Source organism: Miniopterus schreibersii (genome assembly GCF_964146895.1).
Source record: "Miniopterus schreibersii genome assembly, chromosome: 2".
Lineage (NCBI taxonomy): Eukaryota > Metazoa > Chordata > Mammalia > Chiroptera > Miniopteridae > Miniopterus > Miniopterus schreibersii.
In genome coordinates this window covers 144862038-144886046 of record NC_138102.1, presented here as the reverse complement: position 1 = coordinate 144886046, position 24009 = coordinate 144862038, and the positions used below count along the sequence as shown (strand labels likewise).

At 40.9% G+C, this 24009-nt stretch overlaps 1 protein-coding gene across 7 annotated transcripts in view; it reads left to right on the top strand.

The window, feature by feature from the left end:
* The window catches only part of PCED1B (PC-esterase domain containing 1B), a 131298-nt gene that overhangs the window by 88861 nt on the left and 18428 nt on the right, over positions 1-24009 (top strand). For 5 of the 7 annotated variants that reach the window (XM_081128090.1, XM_081128087.1, XM_081128086.1 and 2 more), the window contains exon 2: positions 19736-19905. The gene's annotated coding sequence lies outside the window, so the exon portion shown is untranslated. Of the gene's footprint in view, positions 1-19735; positions 19906-21198; positions 21314-24009 lie in introns of all 7 variants that reach the window. The other 2 variants (XM_081128088.1, XM_081128084.1) reach the window with 1 other exon arrangement.

The window sequence follows — 24009 nt, the reverse complement described above, 5'->3', positions numbered from 1 at the left end:
AATCTCTGATTAGGACTCGTAGGAAGACCAGAGTCTCTGTGCTCACTCCGTGCTGATAGGCAGGGTGGATATTGTGTGAGTAGAACAGACATGGTTCCTGCCAAGGCAGAGCTGATAATTTAGTGAGGGAAATGGACCATCAGATCATTAAACAAGCAATGAGAGAATATTTTTCATTGTAAAAATTTAAATTAATGAAGTCCATCTCAACCTCATGTGTATTTTAGTTGATGTGAGTTGTGCCTCACGTGATCACCCCCTGGACACTTGCAAGAGGCAAGGTCAGGGCAGTGGTGTGCTGGAAAACAACCAGCCTGGGGAAAAGAGGGTTGATTTATAGCGTTTGCAGGTTTCCATGGTGTAATTACTCCCACCATGTCTGATTTCAAGCTACCAAGGTGATGCCAAGCCACTTCCTGGAAATTTAACCATCTGCTCTCATGAGCCAGTGCCAGAGACTCCAAAGCACCACCAATTCTAGGCTTTCAAGGCAAGTTCAGCCAGCACTCTTCATGTCACAGACTTTTGGATTTCACAAGCTTTAAAAAAAAAAAAGAATACTTGAGAATTAGAGAAAGACTACTTTTTAAAATCTTTTCTTCCTTCTTCCCTTCCTCCCTCCCTTCCTTCCTTTCTTTTTCTTCATTCCTTGCTTTTTTCCATCCTTTGCCGAGCAAAGACACTGAAAAACAAATGACAATCTACAATCACCATCATTTCATAAAAGAAAGAATATTTTAATAACAAAAAAGTGAGAATGCATAACTTTGGAATTTAATGAATCTAGATCTATGAAAATGTTATTGCTTTACTTATTTTTCTAATTTTGTTATGAACTAGGGAAATTCATTAGGGTAGTTTTGGGTATAAGTAACAGAAAACTTGGCAGTGGCTTAATAGCTCAGGGTTATTTTCTTATATATCAACAGGTCTAAAAGTCCGTGGTTGCTGGCAGACATCTACCCTTTCCGTAGCTTTCCTTTCCACCATCTTTAGTTTATAAACTTTTTTTCTCATGCTTGTAGCCTCAGTGTTAGAGTAGGCACCTAGAAAAATATGAGCTAAGTAAGGCAGTTGGGGCTCGGAGGGGATACGTGTGAGATGTGACAAGCCAACATTAGATAATGAAGGCAACAGACCCCTATGTGAGAAGATTTAGAGCACCTCCTGGATGTGGTCTAACCGGTGGCATAACACCTGGGTGAAGGAGCCTTATAGCTCGAAGATATGTATTTTTTTGAGAAATAAGGGAAGAGAGACTTACTTAGGGACTCTTCAGCCTAGGCGTATAAATTTCCCAAACCCCCAAGTGAGCAGGGCACTTGGTTTGGCTTTGGCCAGCTGAGTTTCTGGTCAGACTCTGAGTGTATTCCTTTTCTGCAAATAAGTTCTCTCCTGCTTTTGCTGCTCTTTGTTGTCTCTTATTTGAATTCGTTTCTACAAGATGACAAGAACTGAGGATGCAGAATACTGTCTCTGGCCAGAGGCCACCCTGACCACCGTTGACAGACCTATCCTTTATCCCACCTGCTCCAGTATAGGGTTTTAATGGGCCAACTGATCTACCTGTAGCTTCCTGACCACAACAAACTCTTTGACCCATGGCTGCCTTGTTTCCAGTTTGCCCTGCCTGGGAGCACCTCCCCTTCCTAGTGTCCCTTCTTTTCCTCCCACATACATTCTTTATAGCACCATAAATTTTGTGGCATTAATTAAATTACATGCCTGTCTCCCTTTATCAAGGACTTTGAAGGAAGTAGGCATGCCTTAGTTATATTTGTGTTCCCAGCATCTAATATAGTTGGGGGTCAATTAAATGTTGGATAAATAAATTATTGAAGGCTAATCCCAAGGGAAACAGATTGTGTTATAAATCCCTCAGCTGGAACTCCTAGGATCAGTAAAGTCTCGCACAAAAGTCTTATATGGACAAGAATCCAGGAAGGGTATTGGCTGTAGATATTCCTGGTCTGTGGAAAAGCATGGGATATACAGGGAGCCGTAAGGCAAAAATCCTTTGAACTAATCTGATTTATTTCTACAAAATTCTATGTTTAGGTGTTGTGATCTCCATTTCTAATGTGAAAATTCTGTTTTTCTTAGAAAGGAACTTGAACCATTTCTTAGGTAGCTGCAAGACCAAACTGCTTCCCAGAATTAAGGACTTTCTTCTCTGAATGTGTACCAGAAGATAGCAGTTAGGGGTAAGAGTGACAGGACCTCGGCAATATGAAAATAATATAGAAACTTTCATCATCCAAACTGAAATGTGAAACATGAACTGTTGCCATCAGTTCCACTGTGGTGCTGGCATGGGCAGAGGGGGAAGGGAGTTTGGATGAAAGTGCAGACTTATTGCTGGTAAAATGGACTTTTTTCCAGCCCTGGCTATACAGTTGCTGCGTTTAGATGCCAGACTCATGTTGCTGCTTACTGCAAAGCTCCACATTGACTTTGGCCCTGTTTTGATTTCTGCCATTGAGTAGGTCACTGTGAAGTTTCTCTCCATGTTTATTCACAATACCAGATATATGGAGGGAGGAACCTCCGCCCATCACGGCACCTCCTACCATTCTTCATGATTCACCTCCCTTTGCTATTCTATTTCGCTTCCTCTACCTTATATTTTGCTCATTTTTGTCTTCATTTCCCCACCCCCCACCCCACTTTATTGGTCACATCATTGGTCTCCTACCCCAGAGTCTGGATATGACCTTAGAGCATGCATTGTTTTCAGACCTTCAGAGACGAGCTGCCACCTCTCCATGGGGCACCTTTGTGTGAAACTGGACAAAGGCTTCCCTCCCGGGCAGGTACAGCCCCACAGGAGGGTGCACGCTTGGTGAGCAGAGAGCAGACTGACTTCAGGACCAAGTCTATGCTCACTCTTGCGCCACAAACAACCTGCCCAACCAGAATGTCCAGTTGACAGGGAGCACCAAAGTATGCCACTTTGACCTAGTGATTATTTAGAATTAAAGTTACTTAAGAAACAGCCAGTGCAAGGACACGCTGACCCTCCTTTGTCCTCCTGAAAGCAGGACATAAGTCTCCCATGTGAAAAGTACCCACCCTGTACCAAGAGGGGAGAAGGCATCCTCATCGCCAGAGATAGGAAATTTAGAGCCAGGGTGGCTATATACACAAACCTTGTTACTTCTCATTACTTTGATACCCGAGGCCTAAACCCCTTTTTCTTGTCAATTCTTCACAAATGTTTTGTTTCTTTGTGCATAACTCATAAAAGCTGTCTGCTTTTTCACTTCAAGTCTCATATGTCTATGGACTCCCTTAGGTAGGAAATTAATTTTTTTTAGTTAATCTGTCTTATGTGGATTTAGTTGATAGACCAGTCAAAGAACCTAGAAGAGCAGAAAGGAAAAGCTTTCCTCCCCCACACAGTCCTGTTCAGAAGAGTCCATAGTCTTGCTTAAATAAATCGTTAGAGTGACCATTGTTGTCAGGATGAGCATATTCCTCTTTAAAGTCCACTTAATGGATGGGTGACCTGGGGTGCATTTATTTCTTCAGTTGTCATAGTTTATAGGTCCTTGAACAGCACTCAGGGCTACAGAGTGGCTTTCTGCTGCCATAACATCAAACCCAAACACCATGGACTCACTTGGTGGGCCATCTCTTCTTTTTGGCTACACCACCACTGCACATTTTGTCTTCATTTCAGCAAACAGTGAAGGAGCCTGAAGTGTGAGCCAAACTCCTATCTTTTGTTTCTCTCCGGCTTAGCATTTTTGCTTCAGGTAGCCCTATGACAAAATGAGCATCCTTAAAATTTCCAAGAAGAAGGCTCCCAAGATGTTTGTAAAGCCCTCGGCGTAACTTTCTGCTGCTCCAGGCCTGAGATCCACAGAAGAGACCTCCTGGGTCAGTTCCTCCAGCCGCGCCTGGCACTCCTTTTAGTCACTCTGACCCTCCGCCCTGCAAACCCAGGTACCCACTTCAATGGAGTATGCTCAGAAACCTGCTTGAAACACACAGATTAGTTCACTATCATTTGAGGAAGTCTATAGGTATAAACTCCACACAGAAAAACAAGAATAAGACTTTATTCACACAGTATTTTGTTATTTAGAAAATACTTCCACAGGTGTTAGTTCATGTACTCCTGAATTGAAATTATCATCCAACATTGCATGAACGCAGACTAGTATTATTCAATTATTTTTCAAACTGTCTATCCCAGCCTATCCTTTTCTAAAGTGTGGGTTGGTTGATAAAAAGGCTTAAGTGAAAGTCCTGCCCCAGTGTGGCCCCAGTATCTGAGTCTCAGCCTCCAAAGTGGGTGCAGATCTCATGCCAGTTCCATCTGTTCTGACCCGCTTCCTTCTTGCCCTGGTCTCCGAGACCGTGGCCCCCATACCTTCACTCTGGCTTCCTCTTCCAGGCCTTTCTTCCTTCCAGCTCCCTACAGGCTTAGGCTGAAGTGATTTTGAGACAGGCTAGTAAGCCAGGACAAGTGGAATAGGGAAACTGAGGCAGATAGCTACTAAACGGCCAGGTAGTTTACAGCCATCTAGTAAATTACAAAATCTTATCTTCCCTAACCAAGGACATTTAAGAGTAAATGGTTTACGGTCTCATCCCCAACCAGGGGGCAAATAGCTTAAATCACCCTACTCAGGGAGACATAGCAAAAACCCAACTAGTGCCATTTGCGCCAACCACACCCAAGGACAGATGAAGTTAAGGGAATAAATCTCATTTTGGTGCATCAGCATAAAGCTGATGAATAGTCTATTGAGACTGTCCCTTAAACTACCAGCCTTTAAAACCCTTAAGACGAAGGACCCAGCACAGGCTCCCTCTGGAGCATGGCCATGCCTTTTCTTCCCCCTTTCTTTCTCAGGCATACTTTTTCTCCCTAAGTGTAAGGATCCCCATGAGACTCGTGACCAGGGGAGCAATGGGAGGCAGCAGCTCATCCCAGACTCCCTTTTCTCTTGACTTTTCAGTGAGCCAGCAGCCCCGCCTAGGCTCTCTCCTATTGCTTCTTCTACCCTTAGCCCTTCCTTGTTTCACTGTCCCCAGCTTTAATAAATATACTCTCAAAATCACCTGGAGTAGTGTTGTGAAATCTTGCCTGCACTAAGTCAAGAACCCACACACTATCGGCTGGCCCAAGGCAGACCTGCTGGGGGCCTGATTCCTGTTAGGTAACAATTTCTCCCAGCTCCCTTTGTACTAGAAACGTAGGTCCTGATGTCTATACCAGTTTCCAAGGGAAACCTTTTTATCTGCAGCCACCCAAATCCTGACTTTGGGATGCATGATTTGTTCACACAGTCCTGTATTCTTTTCAAACAACAGTAATATTAACTAATGCTTGTTACTGTCTATGTGACAGGCATGGCACTCTGTGCTTTACGCCTATTATCCCATTTCATCTTCACAACAAACATGAAAGGTAGCTACTAAGATATGCCCATTTACAAATGAGGAAGATGAGACTGAATTTAAGCAACATTTACAAGAGCATCCAGCTGACTTCAAAGCCCTGAGCTGCCTATTTGCAGACTCCCTTTACCCCTTTATCTTCTGACAGCTTCACAATGCCATAAATGTAATGAAATCCATCCATGGAAACACAGTTTTTCTTAAAATCCCGAGGTGTCTTCCCAATTTGGTACCCCACTATCACCTCCAGCAATCCTACTGGATCTTAGAGGATCGCCACTCCCAAATCCTCACCTTGATTTTCCCAAGCAAACACTAGCATATTCACAGCCCAGTGCATTCACTTTACTTTCGTATTAGGTAAATTGGAAGAAGCAATGTTTCCACTACAACGGGGTCAAAGAAGTTTTCATCACAAGCCTACAGCACTTCACACAGATTTGGAATTATTTGTCATATGGTCTTTGCCCTAAAGCAGAGGTTCTCAGCCTTGGTTGCATGCTAGAATCACCTGGGAGTTTTCATAAGGTGTGGATACCTGGGGTCCCTGCCCCAGGGGAACTGCAGCAGAATCTCTGGGGGTGGAGCCTGGGTGGGCTTGTTTTGGGGTTGTTTTTTATTTTTATTTTATTTTTTATTTTTTATTTTTATATCTTTATTGCTTTCAGAGAGGAAGGGAGAGGGAGGGAGAGAGAGAGAGAGAGAGAGAAACATCACTGATTAGAGTCATTGATCGGCTGCCTCCTGCACGCCCCCCACTGGGGACTGAGCCTGCAACCCGGGCATGTGCCCTGACCGGGAATCGAACCCCAATCGCCTGGATCCTAGGTTGATGCTCAACCACTGAGCCATGCCAAGCTGGGCTGGGGTTGTTTTTTATTGTTTGCTTGTTTTTAGTACCAGCTGATTCTAACAAGAACCCCTGCCTGGTTTTCTCTTTGCCAACCCACATCCATTACCATTTTCTAGAGCTGACTCAGAATCATCCAGATACTGTCTGGAACATCTAGCACAGCCCCTGCCAAAGAGATCATTGTTTTCTCTCCATATCCTCATTAGCTCCTGCCCAATAGAATACCAATTTACTTTGTCTCCTCTGTGTATCCAAGCTATCCCCTATCACCATGGAATAACAACACATTATTCAAGAATTATTTTCTAATGCATATATATCTGGCTTACTTAACAAAATGCTAACTATTGCAGTAACGGAGGCTTTGTTTTATGTTCTTTGCCTCTTTTCATAGTGCCAGCAAAGAGTTTTTAAACCACAATTACAGTAAATGGATGCTGATTACAAGTTGAATGTATTCTTTTTGCTTTCATTTTCCTTTGATATTAAAGTCAAATAAGCTAGAGAACAGGGTGTTTGAAGGGCTGAAGTAAGGGAAATATGTAGCCTGGAAAAAAGAAAAAAAAACCCAAGTACGTCTAGTAAGCAAAAGTGAATTTATATCTACACATGGCAGACTGATTACCTGTCAAAGTGGGTAATCCTTTTAGACATGAGCTCATTCAAACGTTAAATGACTTCAAAACTTTCCTTTGGGGAAAGTTACTGGAGTCTCTGTGTTTTACAAAGCCAACACTCTCTTTAGAATCCCCAGTGGAAGACGTAGGATTGGATAAATCCAGAGCTCTACTATAATTGAGCATAAAATTGGCAGCCCAGATACTAGCTGTAACCTTGACATGTCATTGAGTCCATCAGAACGCATTGATTCCCAGTGTTCTCCATAGTAGTGTTAATAAAGATAGCTAACATTGATGGAGTACTTGCTGTATACTGGGCACTGTGCTGAGCATTTTTCATGCATTATTCCACTTAACCCTCACAATCCTTCCTTGAAATGGGTACTATTATTATCCCCAGCTGAGGAAACAGGCTCACAGAGATTAATTTATCCAAGATCACAGGGGATAATTTTGGTGAAAATGTATTCTTTCAAGGCTAGCTCAAATGCTCATTCCTTTCTCCCCACATCTTCAAGCAGAGTGCATGATTCTGGGCTCCTCTAATAATTCACTTACACTGATATTTTAGTGTTTCTCCCATTGTAGTGTCACCAGAAAGGGACCGAGCCAAAGTGGGCCTACAGTGCATGGGTTCTTGACTTCTTGCAGGAAAGATTTCAAGTTTCGAGTCTAGATGATTTTGAGAGTACATTTATTAAAGCTGGAGATAGTGAAACAAAGGAAAAGCTTAAAATAGAAGAGGCAAGATCACAGCAACAGGAGTGAGCCTAGGCAGAGCTGCCTTGGCCCTTTGAAAATGTGAAGAAAATAATCGAGCCTAGCCCTGCCGGTGTGGCTCAGCTGGTTGAGCGCAGTCCCATGCACCAGGAGGTCCCCTGTTCAATTCCGGTCAGGGCACATTCCAGGGTTGTGGGACCAATCCCCAGGAGGGGGCATGCAGGAGGCAGCCGACTGATGTTTCTCTCTCATCAGTGCTTTTACCTCTCCCTTCCTCTCTCTGAAATCAGTAAAAACATATAAAAAAGGACACACAAAAAGAATCAAGCCTAGGCAGAGCTGTCTTGGCCCTTTTAGGAAGAAAGTCACAGAGACAGAAATTAGCTATGTTGGGATGCATGGACTCAGGAAACAAATTACAGAGGCAAAAGAGGTCTCTTGGAGATGGGTTCAGGGGCTTAGCCTGGGACGAGCTGCTGCTGCCCACTGCTCCCTGATTGCAAGTCTCATGGGAGCCTTTAGACCTTAGGAGAAAGCAAGCAAAGATACACTCCTGAGGAAAGAAGGGGGGAGTTTTAGGGGGTCGTTGGGGGTGCGAGCATGCTCAAGGGAGAGCAAGCACTGGCATCCTTTGTCTTAATGGTTTTTATCTGTTTCCTAAAGGTGGGAGTTTTAGGGGAGTCTAACAGAATATTCAACAACTTTCCAACCGTGTCTCTTGATACACATTCACTGATGCGTCCAAACACGCATGGAGGGGAGTTTGGGATCATTCTCTGGTCAACTTCTCCTTTATTTGGGATTTGTCTGGCTCTAATTGTCTTGTTGTTGTTATTTATTCCCAACTTTATCAGTTCTTGGGTTTGGCTGGCACTAATGGCACCAACTGGGTCTCTGTTGTCTCTCTCCCGACTAGGGTGATTTAAGCTACTCACTCTGGTTAGGGAAGAGAGGTGTAAACCATTTGGTCCTGTGTCCTTGGTTAGGGAAGATAAGATCTTGTGATTTATTAGCTGGCTGTTAATTGCTCGACTGTCTGTTTGACTGTCTGTCTCAGTTTCCCCCATTCCACTTGTCAAGGAATTTCCTGGCTTCTCACTAACCTGCCTCAGTAGTGTGTTAAATGTTTTTGCATGTCTCCCCTAGCACACTGAAAGCACTTTGAATTCAGGGCTTGGTAATTAGTCGACACTCAACATACGTGCCAAGTTAGTGGTATAAGGTCTCATTTAGTCCTCACAACAACTTTGTAAGTAGGACTATTCTTGCTTTTACAGGTAAAGGCTTAGAGAGGTTAGGTAACTGGCTCAAGTTCACACAAGAAGTAAAAAGTGGAGACAGGTTTGGATCCAGGCATCAGACTGTCCCGACTCTATGCTGGCATCACGGTCCACTTAGTTGTCCAAACCAATCTAGAAACCAGTGTTAAATTAACTAAACAAGGAAGCCATTAGATTAATGCTGTGGCACCCTACTTAAGCAAGCCAAACTCTAAGTCTATAAAGGTTGTGAAATCAAAATGCTAAGGACAACCAATCACAGACAAGTGGGCTTTAAGTTATGGCCAACCAATAATGTCCTTACTTTGCTTCTTTCTTCTCTATAGTCTCTCCAGGGGATCCTGTTGGTGGAGTACTCCTAACCACTTCTGGTTTAGAGCTGCCCCATTCAAACTGATTTTTGCTCAAATAAGCTCTTAAAAATTTTAATATGCATCAGTTTATCTTTTAACACCAGGAACCATTGTCTACAATACTTCCCTGTTCGTGGCTCTTGCCTACTACTCCACTCCATTCCAGCCATTGTTCAGTCCATCACCTTGTCCCCACACCCTCGATCACCACCATAATTCAGATTGCCCCATCTTCACTCACCTGGGTTACTACAGTAGGTAAGGTGAAAGATTTGGAATTTTGGCTGACCTCCAAAACAAAAAGATAAAAAATTATGGAAGACCTTTATAAACAAGCATTTCTTATCATCTCCCTTGGAGACAATGACGTACTTCCACACACTCAGCCCTGAGTAGCCTAAATCATGGTTCACTGGGAAGTTAGAATTCATTTTCACCTTGTGATATAAATTTCCTTATGGGATCACATGCTGCTCAAGTCCAATAAGTCATATGCGGCAACGGAATAGTCTCCAAAATTCTAACCTCGTTTGCTGATTGCATTTCACCAGATTATTTCAGAGTCTGCCGTTTCTCACCCAATTTTGATAACTGCATTTGTTTTCCTGGGTTGTTTTTAACTCATTTCATTGCTCAGTTCCTCCAGGCTTGAGGCCTTTGCCTTGCTCCTGCCCTCACTAAGCTGCACTTCTGGTTTCCTGCCTCCCTACCTTGACATTGAATAAATATCACATGCTTCTGATGCCTTTTGCTGTGCTCTGCCACCTGTAGGGACACTTGGCCACATGTGTTAGACTCCCTGCAGTACTGGCTGCTTGCCCTTTGCTGCCAGCACCCTTCAGATCACTTCCTCCCATGCTCCTGAAATCAGTCTCCCCACTGCCTACCTCATTTCAGGGATGGCTTTCCTTACAAGCACTGGAACTAGTTTAGACCCATAAATGTCCCTTTGATATCTACCTCTTGCAAACACAAGAGAAACTTCTTCAGAGCAAAGAAAGTCAGTCATATTTGGCAGACTGCTCAGACTGTTTCAACAAGGACACTTCTCCAAATATTAAGGTCTCTTGCTCTTCTGGGAACCGTGGAACAAAGTACTCTAGTTAATATCCTCAGATGACCTGCCAAGCAGAAAGGTCACACTGGTAGGAGTTCCATGTGTTATTAAAGAATAGATGTTCCTTAGATGGGCAAGCAGCAGTGTATGGCCAGGGTTTTAATGAGGCAGGGAAAGGTACAATGTGGCAAGATAAGATAGCAAATGAAATTGTTCTCTTCAACAATGACACTGGCCATTTATTCTGTTTTGTAATTCCATTGAAACTTATTGTCTTCATTTTGAGTATTGTGAATTATTTATTAGCATTATATATTTAACTTGCTAAATGAAGAAATGTGTTCTTGTATGAGAGAGAAAGAAACCTGTTTTAGTCTTTTGGAATTAGCCGTTAGGAATACTTCGAAAAGTTGGAGCTAGACTGTCTCAGGAGAAAATGAGGATCATGAGAAAATGAAATAGTCTCTTTCCTCATTCATTATGTTTACAGTTCAATGCTATCTAATAACTGATGGTCCAAGTTTATTCCGCTTCCTTCTACCTACCCTCCTTCCTCCTCTGATTGTCTTCCTCATTAGAGGTAACAACTCCTGAAAAACGACATGATAGTAGATCGAGGAGGGGTGGGCATTATGTTATGGAAGATGTAGTTCCTGGAGTGTGTCGCAGTGAGGTCCAGGAACAAGATGATTGCTCACAGCAGGCCCAGTACAGTTTAATATCAGATGTTGAGGCAAGTTCGGAAGATCTGAGAAAATCATACCTGAGTCCATCAGAGCTGTCTGTTGCCAGTTTTTCCATTCTCCAATTCCACACCTTCCATTCACTTTTTTGTGTGAAGTTAAATATTCATTTTTCACTTTATTATGTCCATGCAAATAGTATTTACAACTTAATGTTGAAGGCACTGTAATTATGCTGGTTTTTGGTTTTTGTGTTTGTTTGGTTTGTGTGTTTTTTTATCATTGGCTTTTTTCCCTGTAGGTAATAATTGTGTTTTTAAAAAATTGCTGAGTTTTCATTGTCTCTATTATAATTCCTCTCACACCTTCCAATATTCTATCAGTCCAGTTTTCTACAAGGTCAGTCAAAGTAGGTAACATATCAGCTCCAATTTCGAAAAAATGAATCCTTCTGGATTTGCAAGGGCTATAACATACAGCTCTGTTTTGACATTAGAAAATCTCAACATTTTCAAAGTAGTGTTTATGAGCATCTTTAAAAAAGTATATCAAAACCATAAAAAATGTACATAAATCATACCATTTCAAGTGGGAGTACATTGCTAGGCTGCAGTAGGGCTTAAAGACCAAGTCTCTGGCGTTAAAGCACCTGGCTTTACTGAACCAAGATTCTCACCAACTAGTCCTTAGTTTTCTCACAGGTAAAATGGAGATAATAGTACCTACTACATGGATTGTTTGCTGTTTAACTTAGGTAATATATATAAATCACTTTATATACAATGCCCGACACAGTAAATAAACAGTAAATGTTAGGTATTATTTAACATAACAGCAAAGGAAGAAGTTATTTAAAAAAATATTTAAAGACTATGTAAAACTTATGTATGGAAAAAATAGGTACACAAAGTTAAAAGGAAAATAATGAGCTGGAGTAAAACATGTGCAGCATGTATGAGAGACCAAAGGGTTAGTATATTTACTATATAATAAGCCTTAGATAAAATAGAAAAACAAGCAAAGTACATACATTGGCAGTTTATGAAAGAAATAAAACTGGATAAATGGAAACATATCTGCTCTTGTAGTAGAACTTGTGTATTGCCCTGGCTGGGTGGCTGCATTGGTTGGAGTGTCATCCCACACACCGAAAAAGTTGTGGGTTCGATTCTGGTCAGGGCGCATACCTAGGTTGGGGGTTCGATCCCCAGCCAGGGCATGTATGGAAGGCAACTGATCAATGTTTCTCTCAATAAACATAACCTCATGGGATGAGGATTTTAAAAAAATAAGAAACAACTATTAAAATATAATGATAAAGAAAAAAAAAAGGAGAGAAGACACAAATTACTAATATTAGAAATGAAAGAAGGCTCATCACTACTGATTTCATAAACATTAAAAGAACAATGAAAGAATATTATGAACAACTCTATGACCACAAATACTATAACTGAGATAAAAATGGACTTTCTTTGAAAGACACAATATATAAAAACTCATACTAGGAGAGACAGACAATCTGAATAAGCCTATATCTGTTAAAGAAATTGAATCAGTAATTAATAATCTTCCAAAACAGAAAGTACCAGGCCCAGATGGGTTCGCTGGTGAGCTGTACCAGATATTTAAGGGAGAAATGATACCAATTCTCTTCAATCTCTTCCAGAAATAGAAGCTGAGGGAACACTTCCTAACTCATTCTGTGAGTCCAGCTTTTCTCTAACAGCAAAATCAGACAAAAACATTAAAGAAAGGAAAACTACAGCTCTGGCTGGTGTGGGTCAGGTGGTTGAGCATCACCCTGAAGGGGTGCTAGTTTGATTCACAGTCAGGGCACACGCCTGGATTGTGGGTTTGATCCCCAGTCAGGGTGTGTGCCGGAGGCAACCAATCACTGTTTCCCTCTCATATCAATGTTTCTCTCTCACATCAATTTTTCCCTCTCTCTCCCTCTCCCTTCCTTTCTTCCTCTAAAATCAATAAAAACATATTTAAAAAATAAAATAAAGGAAAACTACAGATCAATGTCTCTCATAAACATAGATGCAAAAATCCTCAACAAAATATTAGCAAATCAAATCCAACGATGTATGAAAAGATTGATACACCATGATGAAGTGGGATTTATTCCAGGTATAAGAGGCTGGTTCAACATTTGAAAATCAATAATGTAAAGAAAAAAGTATGTGATTATATCAATAAATGTAGAAAAAGCGTTTGAAAAAATCCAATACCTATTCATGATTTTTTTTTTTTTAATCAGCAAACTAGGAATAGAGGGAAACTCCCTCAACTTAATAAGGAATACCAAGTCACTCCCTCTGGGGAAAACCCCCACCTTTCCTGTCCCCCTCTCCTTCCCCCCAGGCGCATTACCTCACCTTTTCCTCTCCTAAGCTCTAAGGGCCCTTCTGTAACTTGTTTCCTGAGCCTATGCAGCCCAGCTGGCTCACTTCTACTACCTGTAAAACTTTCTAAATAAACTTTCTTTTATAATTTGAAGAAAAAAAATATCTACAAAATACCTACACCTAGCATCATACTTAATGGAAACTAGATGCTTTCTCTCTTAGATTAGGAACAATGCAAGTATGTCGCCTCTCACCACTTTTTTTCAATATTGTACTACAAGTTCTAATTCATGCAATAATATTTTTTTAAAGGAAATAGAAGTTATACAAATTGGGAGGAAAGAAATAAAACTGTCTGCTCACAAACATGATTATCTGTGTAGAAAATTCCAAAGAATCAACAAAAATCCTGGAACTAATAAGTAATTATTTGCATTTATTAGTTGCAAGATACAAGTTAATATACCAAAGTAATTGCTTTCCTTTACACCAACAATGAACAACTGTAATTGGAAATTTAAAGCACAACACCATTTACATTAGCACCAAGAAAAAAAAGAAATACTTAAGTATACATCTAAGGAAATATGTACAAGATCTATATGATGAAAACTACAAAATTGTGACAAAAGAAATAAAAAAGGTCTAAATAAATGGAGAACTATCCCATGCTCATGGATGAAAATACTCAATATTGTCAAAATATCAATTCTTTCCAATTTGATCTCAATTCTAATAAAAATCTCAGCAAGTTATTTTGTGGCTATTGACAAATTGATTTTAAAGTTCATGTGGAGAGGGAAAAGACCCAGAATGGCCAACACAATATTGAAGAACAAATTTGGAAGACTGACACCATCTGACTTTAATTCTTTCTATAAAGCTATAGTGATGTGGTATTGGTGAAAGAATAGACAAATTGATCAATGGCACAAAATGAAGACCCCAGAAATAGACCCACGAAATATAATGAACTGATCTTTGACTAGGGAGCAAAGGCCATTCAATGGAGAAAGGATAGTCTTTTCAACAAATGGTGCTGGAACAACTGGACATCTACATGCAAAAGGGAGGGAGGGAGAAGGAGGGAGAGGGAGGGAGGGAGGGAGGGAGGGAGGGAGGGAGGGAGGGAGGGAGGGAGGGAGGGAGGGAGGGAAAAAGAAAGAAGAAAGAAAGAAAGAAAGAAAGAAAGAAAGAAAGAAAGAAAGAAAGAAAGAAAGAAAGAAAGAAAGAAAGAAAGAAAGAAAGAAAGAAAGAAGAAAGAAGGAAGGAAGGAAGGAAGGAAGGAAGGAAGGAAGGAAGGAAGGAAGGAAGGAAGGAAGGAAGGAAGGAAGGAAGAAAGAAAGAAAGAAAGAAAGAAAGAAAGAAAGAAAGAAAGAAAGAAAGAAAGAAAGAAAGAAAGAAAGAAAGAAAGAAAGGAATCGATCCAGACCTTACACCTTTCACAAAAAACTCAAAATGGATCACAGACCTAAAGTAAAAATGTAAAATACGAAACTATAAAACTCTTATAAGATAAAATAGGAGAAAACGTAGGTGACCTTGTGTTTGGCAGTGAGTTTTTTGATTCAACACTAAAAGCACAATCCATGAAAGAAAAGTTGATAAATGAGACTTCTACAAAGACTTTGTTAAAAGAATGAAAAGATAAGCCACAGACTAGGAGAAAATATTTACAAACGACATATCTGATTAAGAATTTATATCCAAAATGTACAAAGAACTCAGAACTCAATTATAAGAAAACAAATCCAATTGGGCAAAAAATCTAAACAGTTGCCTTACCAAAGAAGGTATTGATGGCAAATAAGCATATGAAAAGATGCTCAATATCGAAAGTCATTAGGGAGTGGCAAACTAAAACAGTAACGAGACACCTATTAGAATGGCCAAAGTCCAAAACAGTGACACCACCAAATGCTTGGCGAGAATGCTGAGCAACAGGAACACTCATTCATTGCTGGTGGGAATGCAGCCCCTCTGGAAGACAGTTTGGCAGTTTCTCACAAAGCTAAACTTAGTCTTACCATACACTCCAGCAATCATGCTCCTTGGTAATTACCCAAATAAGTTGAAAATTATGACCACACACAAATCTGTATTTGAACGCCCTAGCTTCATTTCCAAAATGTGGAAGCAACAAACATGTCCTTTAGTAGATGAACGTGTAAACAAACTGTGGTACATCCAAACAATGGATTAGTATTCAGTGACAAAATGAGCTCTCAAGTCAGGAAAAGATGTAGATCAACTTCATATGCATGTTGCTAAGTGAAAGAAGCCAGTCAGAAAAGGTTATATATTCTATGATTCCCACTAGGCATATGACATTCTGGAAAAGGACAACTATGGAGACAATAAAAAGATCAATGGTTGCCAAGGTTTCTAGCCAAGGGAAGGATGAATAGGTGCAGCAGAGAGGATTTTTAGGGCAGTGAATCCATTTTGTATAATACTGTAATGGGTGGACATGTGATACAGTGATACATGATGACACATGACATCATGAAATACGGTGGATAGAAATATACATTTTTCTAAACCCATAAAATTTACAACACAAAGTGAAACTTAATGTAAACCAAGGATTTTAGTCAAAATAATATATCAATATTGGTTCATCAGTTGTAACAAATGTACCACACTAATGCAAAATTTAATAATAGGGCAATCTTTGGGAGTGGGGAAGTATATGGGAACTCTCTGTACTTTCTGCTTAATTTTTTCTGTAAACCTAATTAATATATGTTTTATATATTATTTTATATGGTGATATAATATGTTTTACCTACGACATTTTAAAACTATTTTTAATTGCAATATCCACTGTTGGTGATGAAATCTAGTCTGCACTCAAGGCTAGAGTAATCTTTTTTAAAATTACATATATATTTATACACAAATATATAAATTTGTGTATGTGTGTGTATGAGGGAGTACCTGCTTTAAAACCTCTATCTGCTCCTCTGTGTCCTTTACAAAAAAATTTCAAATCACTTCTAATTTGTAGAGCCAGAGCAGTGCCTCGTCCATTGTAGTATGAAATAAATATTTGCTACATCGGTGCTGAATAACACGTCGAATATTGGATGGAGATGACCATGAGCGCCCCGCAATGTGCTGTCATCCGGCCCACACATACTTCTCCATCTTCTTATAGGGCCGCGATCGCAGGAGTTACCAACCGCCTTTCTGGCATCAGGATACAGTGTGCCTATGCATTCCCCTGCTACACAGAACAGCAACTTCAACCCCTCTCAGTTCAGCTCGCTAGAGAGTGGAAAAAATAGTGACGCAAACAGGCAAGGGCACATGAGATGTGGGTTAAAAGGCACAGTTGCTCATTTGAATTCTATTTCCCTACTGTTCCTAAAATCAAAATAGAGATTTGTTTGAAGTTATTCGGAAGACTTTTTAAAGTTCTAAATAGTATGATTATTAATACTGCCCTAACGGTATTTTATTTTTATTCCTTAACAAAGGAAACAAATATTTTAAAGTTTATCTTTGAGTAAGATAAACTTACTCAAAGCATCTACCTGAAAACAGGCCATTGAGCTCTGCTCAACTGTGAAGAAATATTAAAAGCCATCAGATCAACTACAATATCAGTATATTGGTGTTACAAATATCCAGCTATCTATATTCACTGTAAGTACCACAAATAAAATAAAAACAACTAAAAGGTACTTATGAAGAATTAAGGCGTTGAGAACCTGATTTCAATGATCTACAAAGAAATGAAAATTCATTGGGAATCTGTAGTTAACAGAAGGGATAAAACTTGCCACAACAGGGAATTGCTACTCAGCACCATCTCAGCTTCCTTCTCAGTTGGTCAGACTGTGAGAACCTGTGCCAACATTCGCCTATCCAGAACCGATGCTGGACTGCAGGAGCACGTGTTTTCAGGCTCTGCCAGGCTGGCCGTTGCCTGGGAAACTGGCTTCTGTTACAGCTAGAAGGAAAAGTGTTCCTGAGGCAAGGATGCTTCAGAGCTGTCCCTGGGCCTGCTGTAGCTTCTGCTTACCTGTCTTCTACCCACTGCCCCAGTTTGATCAGTTTCTGTGTAGTCTCTGATTCCCTGATGTTTGCTTGAATTTGGCTCCCTCACTGTCGAGACAGACATTAGAAAGCAAAACAGTAACTGCAAAAGATGTTTGGTTTTACCAAAAAGCCAACATTTAAAAAAAACAGGATGTATCTCATGAAAATCTATATTTACAGCTTTTTCTTTTTGAAAGATTGGAATAGCTGGCAATACTAAAGCCATATTTCCTCATGAAGCAATTTGCTAGAGCAGAGTGGCTTCTGCTCACTTAAGTGGCACATATGTTCTCAGTTTGCCACAATCCCCTCTGTTCCCTACTGCTCCAACACTGAGGCCAAGTATTAATTTTCATTTACCACCGTAGTTTTGTTTTTTCCTTCTCTCTTCTCAGGAGAAGTAGCAAAACAAGAGATATAATAGGAGCTTTAAGAATTTCAAGAAAAAAAAATATACAATATAATTTGTGGAGGAAACAAAGACTATTTCTCCATGTTTAACATGCAAAGTGAGTGTACATAACAAAGAACAGACCCTGCTCATTTTGTCTTATATTTAATATCTCACCCCTATCACCACTGGAGTTTGGTAATTCCAGGTCTGGTTCTGACATCCAGGTGTTCTCAGAATGTGTATTATGCTTTGGGTTTATCCCCAGTCCTAGCTTGCTGTCTAGTTTCCTTAATCTACTACTGCCTGCAGCCAGGAGAGGCACCTAGAAAGTAAAGGTTCTGATGGCTCTAATTGGTTCTCATTTGCCTGCCTCATTGTCTGCAAATAAGCTGATATCTATAGATGGGCCATAACATTTCCTTCTAATTTAGCAATGAATGCTCTATATTCTGTGATTTGGGGTATAAAAGAACCTGGATATGTGAGCTCTTCCTCCCTACTCATTTCATCTTCCTTGTAACTGAGGTCATGTGTAGATTATGTTATAGTTATCAACTAATTTAGCCAATCGTTAGTCTGTTTTTTATCTTTAGTGAAAAAGAAGGAAAGGGAGAGAGGGAGGGGAAGAGAGAGAATAAAGAAGAAACAGCCTGGCCGGGCTTGGCTCAGCGGTTGAGCGTCAACCTAGGATCCAGGCGATCGGGGTTCGATTCCCAGTCAGGGCACATGCCCAGGTTGTGGGCTCGACCAATGACTCTCTCATCGTTGATGTTTCTGTCTCTCTCTCCCCCTCTCCTTTCCTCTCTCTGAAATCAATAAAGATATATTTTTTAAAAAGAAGAAGAAGAAGAAACAAAACCACACTCAATAAATGGTAAGCATAATATTATCAATAGTTGGCCTGAGGTCCAGGGTTTTTTGCTCTACCTCCTTTCTCCTTGGTAATTCCTTCAGCCTCCTAGAGACAAGGCAAAAGTTCATTTCCATTTTCTGTACTCTCCCTTTACATGAAATTATTTTTAAAATCCAATAATTTTTTTAAAAAATATATTTTTATTCATTTCAGAGAGAGAGGGAGAGGGAGAGAATTAGAAACATCAATGATGAGAGTCGTTGATCGGCTGCCTCCTGCACGCCCCCTGCTGGGGATCAAGCCCACAACCCGGGCATGTGCCCTGACCAGGAATCAAACCGCAATCTCCTGGATCCTAGGTCGATGCTCAACTGCTGAACCACACCGGCTGGGCAAAAAAATACTAGAACTTTTAAAGGACCATGTATGTTGGAAAAGATAGTGAGGACATAGATCTTAGTGTGGTCATGGGCGCGGCCTCTAACCCCACCTGCCACTGTGCACCCCCAAATGCCAACACCCCCAGGTGACTAGATGGCTTAGCTAGTGTCGGCTCCCCCCATAAGCAGATGGGTGTCTGAATGGCGAGGGACTCTGACAGACTCACACAGAAAAACTGGAGGTGGAGCCAACTTCATTCATTGCATTGGAGCAAGATGTTGGAAGGGGCTTTGAGCGGGATGTTAGCAAATAATGCCAAAACTCTCATTCGGAGAAGGTGCAGATGAGGTTACCCTGATGGTTTCCTAGCTGTGGGCCTTCGGGGAAAAATCTTTTCAGGTCCTAGGTGAGACCCCATGGTCAAAACTCCAAAAAATAGAAGGCCTTTGGCCTGAAGGTGACAGACTGAGGGCTAAATTAGCTTAAGTCTTCGTCTCAAATATGTAAAATAAATGATTGGTGTAACAGCAGTGTTGGTCTGAATAAGCATGTTGGATTGGTTGAGATGAAGTGGGGAGTTTGCAGACTATATGTAATTAGCTCTGAAAGAGGAAGCCCTGAGCCACCTGGACAGAGCAGTCTGAGGCCACAAGGGCATACCCTCCAGCTGGCTGAGGCTGTGCCCCCATCCAGACCTGCTGACAGAAGTGCCATCTCTCTTCCGATAGGACAAGAATGACCCGGCAGTTTGGCAAGCAGCCAAGAGGAGCTCCCAACTGCCTTTTTCTCCTCTTAGCTCGGGTGACAGCGGGCCATGCCCACTGAGCTCTCTCCCTTCCTCTTCTGGACTGAGCAATGAAGGGACATGCCAACAAGGAGTTCACCCTTGCATAAACATGTAAGTACCCGTCCTCCTCAGGAGACACACTGCAAGGTAAAGAACCTGCATCAGACTTGTGAGCCGGGCCCCCTATTCTTAAGATGTCCACTGAGAGAACTTATTCAGACAAAACATTTTGGGGTTTTGGTGTGTGTTTTTTATATGAAGCTTTTCCATTTACAGAAACAATAAGCTCTTTAGTTTTCTTTAAAACTAAAGCACATGACAGGCAAGGTTTGCAGGTTTTTCTTTGCCTACTTCCTCCTGAAATTTAAATCTGTGGTTAATCAAGCTCTGCAAAAGACAGTTTCTCCTTCAGACTGCAGGCTAATATAGCTCTCTGAATAATATCTCGCATTTTATTGTTTTGGTGGTTTTTTCTGAGGAGTATAAGCAATCAGGATAATTTTTTTTTTTAATATATCTTTATTGATTTCAGAGAAAGGAAAGGAGAGGGAGAGATAGAAACATCAATTATGAGAGAGTCATTGATCAAGCCCGCAACCCAGGCATGTGCCCTGACCGGGAATCGAACCCTGATCACCTGGATCCTAGTTTGACGCTCAACCTCTGAGCCACACCCAGCCAGGCGAAATCAGGATAAAATTTTAAATAAACGAGGTATAAGAAATTTTCCCAGGGTCTCGATTCTGTGACTCCACCAAATGCCAACGACTCCTGAGCCCACTGTCACCAGACACATGCCTGAAACCAAAGCAGTGACATATTAGGTGATGGACTCGGAGCTTTCATCTCAGTGCCAGCCTTTGTTCCCTACATGCAATAACAAATAGCCTGCTTGCCTTTGCCACGTTTTCATTTCTATTTACATCACCATTCTCTATATGGCACCACAGTAGGCACAGAAATGGTGAAACCTGACACAATGGGTCCTGGCTGCCTGTCACTACTTCAGCCAATTAAGCAGAGACAAGGTTGAATCATATTGGAGCATTTATTCCATTTTTGCCGGCAAATGGGAGAGCAGTGGGATTTGTCCCATAAAATCTGCTCTGCCCTTCCTTTATTACCTGGCTGGTTATACAGGGCTGCCCGCAAGGGGGAAGGAGTTGAGTGGGAGGATGGCCGCAGGGTCTGTGGTCCCTGTGTCTCCTTCCAGGATCATGAAGTCCAGATAACAAGGTAGTTATATCAATGGTGTTAAAACCCAGTTCTGCCAGTTCCTAGGACCTGAGAATGGTCGGCATTCCTGAGGTAAACTCCTGAGGGGGTTCAGGCTCCAGGCACAGCAACCAAATCAAAGTGCATCCTGTTCTTTGTTCTCAAAATGCTTTTTTTTTTTTTCCTAAGCAATGGAACCATCCAGGCCCCAAGGTGCCTCAACTTTTACAGCTGTTTTCTGCTTGCAGTACATCCTCCAGTTTCCCAGGGTCTGTAGGAAAACTTCTTATCTATAGTTAGTAAGGTGAGTAATCATTAAACAGCTATGGTCCTATTCCTATTAGGTGCCCTCCCCCTTTCACAATCACGGTTAACAGCATGATCAGCATCTCTGCCCCCAACAGTGGTGCCTGTCCAGGAGGCCGCACGGTGCCTGGCGCTGGGGATGGGCAGAGAGCAGGGGCAAAACCTGACCTACATGGGCTGGATCCCAACCTTCTGCTTCCTAGCTGACTGGCCTGGGGCCAGACCTAACCCTCTAAAAGCCCTTTCCTTCCATTCTTATTCCTCCTGGAGAAAGTAATACCTACCCTGCAGAGTGATATAAAAGGTAACAACCAATGGGCATAAGATGTCAGGAACATAAAGTAGACTCCCAATAAATGATAGCAATAATTATTATTGTTGATGTTGTAAAAAGAGTTAATACACTTAAAGTGCTCGGAACAGTATACTCAGTAAGTGTTCGTTATTTATTAACTCGATCCAAGGGAACCCAGATGCCTTGTCCATTGGGATCTTCAGGCCTCACTGAGGTGATGCTCTGTATTTGGCTAATATGCTTGATGAAGAAAAGGCAGAGGGTTTGGTGTTTTCAGAAAGATTCTGACATGATTTAACAAGTTAAATTCACGCTGTGAAAGGGAAGTGAAATTAGATGATCTGCATCTGAGAAAGAGCAAGGACTGCAGGTTAGAGAATGGCGTAGGGGAAGGAAAGAACATGTGTGGGAATTTGAACTGGAAGCCACCGCAGGATTTCAGATTTGCAGAGGCAGAGGCTGTAGGAACAGAAGCGGCGGAGCAGAGGGTATTTGGACTCGACTCTGCTCCTGGTAGACGGAGGCCAGGGAGGGATCACAGAGGACTGGGCCGGCTCTGCCAGGGGCAGTTAGGTGAACAGTGACTTCCCTTACTGAAAGGAGAAACGAGGACTAGATCACTGGTTTAGGATTTATTCTAAATTGGATCCTGGCATAGTCTCAGCGTTTATTCAATCAGCAGCAAAGAGACATTTCTTTATGCTTAGCTATTGCTGTCATGTATTTTAAAACTACTCCATGATTTAACTAGCATGCACCACCAAGAATAAATGCATATATGGAAAATAAACACAGAGTCTTTTTTCTGAAACCAATATGCAAGGCGACGGAACCTATAGTTATGCAACACTTAGAAAGCATTACTAAGAAAATAGAACACTGACATATGATTCAAAGGTTTACAGTCATAGCTTAAATAAACTGGTAAACATCAGTCAGAGAAGTGAAAGTAATTCACAGTACTCCTTCATTTATTTAGATGTATTCCAGAGATTCAACAATGAAATATATTAAGAAAAGGGGTGTCCTAAAGGAGGGAGGAAAGCAACAGGAAAGTAACCAGTAACATTAATTTTTGTAAATAATTTGGAAAATATTTAAAAGGCTGGTATTTTACCAGAAGAATTGAATAGTGATACACAATAGATTTTTAAAATAAATTATGCAATTTGGGTCAGTCGTTATATTTACAAAGCAAATATCCATCTGAAAAGAGTCTGGCCAGAAGCCTCTTTTCACAGCCCTGTTTTCAGTAAAATTTTAAAAATCCTCTTTCAGAAATAGAAGTGATACCCTAACATAGGAAATAATTGTGTTTCCAACACTGAATTATCATCATCTGCTTCTGTGTTTTCCCCTCACTGACTGTGGGCTCCTGAACACACAGACCCTGCCTCACTCAACCTCGTATCTTGGGTGCCAACCACTGTGCCTGGCCTGTGGAGGCTCACTGAGGGTTTACCCAGTGAAGAAACAAAGGAAAGTAGCGGGCACCAAAAACATTAAGCAATTTCTACCTCCTTGGACAAAGCAACTGTATTTCAGGAATTTAGCAATTAATACTACCTAAAATTTGGGAACTTATTCTTTATAAATGTAGTATGACTGAGTTACAGATAGCTTTGAAAATAAAGAAAATTATTGCATCCATAATCCCACCATGCAAATATATGAAGGGTTAGCATTTTAGCAAAAAATAATGTTACCACTGTTAGAATTAATTTGTAATAACTTATAAACATGCATTTTTTTGAAATACCATATTTTAAAAACTGACAGTGTTATGGATAGCACTTTCAAATATGACGAGTTGAGAAGAAAAAGATAAGGCATTTTAAAGAGAAATGTTAAAAATGCAGATCATGAATGTGAAAGACATAGATTCTTTGCCAGACTCTCTGATTAAGAGAGAGATGATGCTCCTAGCATATTTCTGGTCTAGGATGAAGGATTTTTATTTGCATAGTTTATGCTAACATGGATTGAGGACAGGAAAAAACAGCTACATCAACTAATTGGTAACATAAAATATAAATAGAGTATCTGAGAGCTGCTGGCCTGGGCTTTTACAAAGCTATGCTCTTAAATATGTGGTAATTAGGTGAACTTAGAGAACTGGACAGTGGAATATTATCCAGCCTTTAAAAAGGAGGAAATTCTGTCAATGTGAATATACTACAACATGGAGAAACCTTGAGGACATTAGGTTACGTGAACTAAGCCAGTTAGAAAAAGACAAAAGCTGTATGGTTTCCTTCTATGAGGTATCTAAAGCAGTCAAATTCATAGAAACAGAAAGTAGAATGGTGGTTGCCAAGGGCTAGAAAGAGGAACAAAGGAAGTTGTTATTTAATGGATATAGAGTTTCAGATCTACAAGAAGTAGCTCTAGAGATCTGT